At 34.2% G+C, this 3,300-nt stretch overlaps 1 pseudogene; it reads right to left on the bottom strand.

Annotated features, from left to right (window-relative positions):
- Positions 1 to 1,996: 1,996 nt before the first annotated feature.
- LOC149527415 (protein FAR1-RELATED SEQUENCE 5-like) lies at positions 1,997 to 3,055 on the bottom strand (annotated as a pseudogene).
- Between the last annotated feature and the right edge of the window lie 245 nt (positions 3,056 to 3,300).

The raw sequence follows: 3,300 nt of genomic DNA, 5'->3' as shown, positions 1-3,300 counted from the left end.
AAGAAAATAAAGCACTTACCATACTTTTCTACACTCAAATGCTTCTAAGAAAGTAAAAGTGCTCTAAAATCCTCTAAACTCAAAGTTTGATGCAAGGAAATCAGTGTTTGGAAGTGATTTTGTAGTTGGTAAGTGAAAAAAGGGTGAAATTTTGCAAGTAGGGTAGAGAGAGTGAAAACAAATGCTGCCTAGGGTTTAAAATTTTAGGGAAAGTTGTTTATGCCTTGTATTTTTTTTTTTTTGTGGGGTGCTGTAGTGCCCCTTGGGTATTGCCGTAACACCCAAGCCTCAAGTTCTTCCATGGAACTCGAGGGATGTGCTAGTGTTGCGACACTAGCAAAAATAAATTTTTTAAATACTATTATTATTATTATTACCTGTAAAAATAAAATAAAAGCCAATAGTTAGCAAGATGGAAAAATGAAATTAAAAATGAAAGTAACATTTAGTAAAAAATTATAATTAATCAATAAAAAGAAATTGTTTAAGTGAAGAAGACTTGGGTTACTTGCTAAGTAGTGCTTTCTTTAACGTCTTTAGCTAGACTTTCATTTCAGCTTAGTTGGGGTCAAAAAGACTAATGGAAAAGTGTTGACAATTTATGTCACGTTCCCAATAATGCTTTAGTAGATGCCAATTCACCTTAAACCTTGCATTGGTTGTACCGTCCACTAATTCCACGACACCATATGTAAACATTCTTAAGATTAGAAATAGTCCTAACCAGCTTCACTTCAACTTCCTAAGAAATAGCTGCAAATAAGATTTGAACAACAACACATGTTGACCTTGCTTAAAATGTCATTCAACAATCTTTTTATCATGCCATCTTTTTTGTCTTCTTCTTATAAATTTTGGCATTGCCATAGGCATCTAATCGTATCTCATCCATCTCGTTTAATTGGATTAATTGCTTTTCACCCTTAACTATATTTATTGCAAAACCACTCATCATCATCATTCGTAAATTTTAAAGCTTTAAAGGTATTGAAGGTTACCTCTTATTCCTAGACTCTCAAGGAATGCTCTCCTTTCTCTATGTCGAAGAGTGCTTTGGTAGTATGTGCGAAAGGTCTCACAAAAATTATTGAAACCTCTATCTTCCTCCATATTGAGTACCACAAAATCACCTAGAAAGATGAATTTGTCCATTTTTACTAACACATCTTTTACAACGCCTTGCGAATATATGATGGTGCAGTCTGCCAGTTGTAACATCACTATGGTGGGCTTGATTTCTCCCAAACCCAACTTCTTGTAAATACATAATGGTATCAGGTTGATCTTGGCTCCCAAATCACTCAATGCTTTGGCGAAATAATATGCCCCAATGGTGCACAAAATTGCAAAAAAGCCAAGATCTTTAAATTTCTACAAAAGCTTGTTTCGTATGATTGCTCTGCATTCTTTCATGAATGCTACTATCTCAAACTCACCCAATCATTTTTTCTTCAACAGTATCACTTTCAAAAACATAACTTATGAAGGCATTTGCGTTACAGGTTCTATAAATGGTGTTAACTCTAGTTGTGGATGTTTATTCCTTATGTGACCTTCCATTCTGCAATTGCCACATTTTCGTGGTTTTTTTTTCTTTCAGTTTTAGGTCCAACTTTGCCCTTAACTTTCACTTTAGTAGGATCATGAACATGTTCTGTCAAATTAGAAATTTCATCTGTATTGACTTTGCACATCTCTTCATATCATCTTGTTAAACTAGCTATTTCACTCCTTGCTTTGATAAATGTCTCAGTGAATTGAGAAGCGACATGACATAACCTATTACAGTGAGAGCTTAGAGACGTGTACCGTAGCACCCTCTAGTACTTAGGGTCAACATTATTATCCACAACTACAGGTGCATCATCTTTGGCATTTTTTGTCTATCTTTTCATTATGAGATTCAAAGGGATTGTATTTAATTGCTATAAAATCATCACATGAATGATATGTGGACATGGTATACCATTTGTTTCAATTTAAGACTATGAGCATTTTATATTTCATTTAATTCTACATGAAACTCCACACATATTCGCTTGGAAAGATCTCCATACTTCATCAAATAGTACACCCGTATAGATGGCTCATCATCGATGCGACATTCATGATAATACAATTGTTGTAGACGCATCTCATCAATAAACTTTTTGAATGTTCTTCTTGTATAAACACTGGTAGCATGATTTTCAATATCTTTGAAAATTTGGCTTGAAACTGGCTCTGTATGGATGGATATGTAATCTTCACCAATCTCATTATTTCGAATATTCTTAATTCCATCTTCAATTGCTCTAACAAACTCCAATAACGTCTTCCTCTCTTTTGCAAAAGAAGCTATAAAAGAATTCAAACCTTCGCAACGTGATGTACTCGTAATTGTTTCCAAAAAATGACCACTAAAGTGTGATTGGGCCCACATATGCTTCTTTTTATACATCTCATCTATCCATTAATGTCCTTGTAATGCAAACTTTTTTACCATCTCTTTCCATTCTCTTTTGAACTTATCAATCCTCCACCAAGATTTCATACAAGCTTTAAAATGCTGAACGAATCCAGGTAGTGGTATGTTTGCTTGGGCATTACGAGCAAGATGCCAAGAGCATAGGCTGTGTCGTACTCCAAGGAGCACCATTTTCCATGCCTTTCTCATAGCTCGATCCCCATCTTTAGCCACAGATATTGGTTTTTTGTTCATTATACATTTTAAAAATGTGGTCAAAGCCCAAATATAGCTTTCAGCGTCCTCATTTGTCAGCAATGCAAATGCAAAAATGGTAGTCATATAATGATGGTTCACACTAATGAAAACCAAAAGAGGCAAATTGAATGTGTTTTTCTTATAAGTTGTGTCAAATGCCAAAACATCACCGAAACAAGCATAATTTGATCTTGATATAGAATTAGCCTAAAATAAATTCTTCAGTTTGTTATCATCATAAGTTGTGTGCTTCATGTAGAATCCATTATCTATTTCTCTTTTCACTCCAAAATATAACAGAGTCACTTGAACATCACCATCATTTACTTCAGCATGTCTTTCAACTGCCATACGATTATAAAAATCTTTACAAGTAAAAACAACATTTTGAATGCCCCTTGCTTGAGATGCAAAAACATTCATCACTTGACATGTTTTGGTACCTACAACTTTCATAGCTTTTGCTTCATAGACATCAGCTACTTTAATATGCCTATTCGAACGAATGAAACATATTTGAGCAGAATTTACCATCTGATGATTATGTTCAAGTTCACAATGTGAAACATACTATTTTCCTATGTCTTTGTTTAGAA

Source organism: Theobroma umbraticum, unplaced genomic scaffold (assembly GCF_002168275.2).
Source record: "Theobroma umbraticum cultivar Fairchild unplaced genomic scaffold, ASM216827v3 scaffold_95.0, whole genome shotgun sequence".
In the NCBI taxonomy this organism is placed as follows: domain Eukaryota; kingdom Viridiplantae; phylum Streptophyta; class Magnoliopsida; order Malvales; family Malvaceae; genus Theobroma; species Theobroma umbraticum.
The sequence above is the reverse complement of the archived record's forward strand: the minus strand, read 5'-3'. Positions and strand labels throughout refer to the sequence as shown.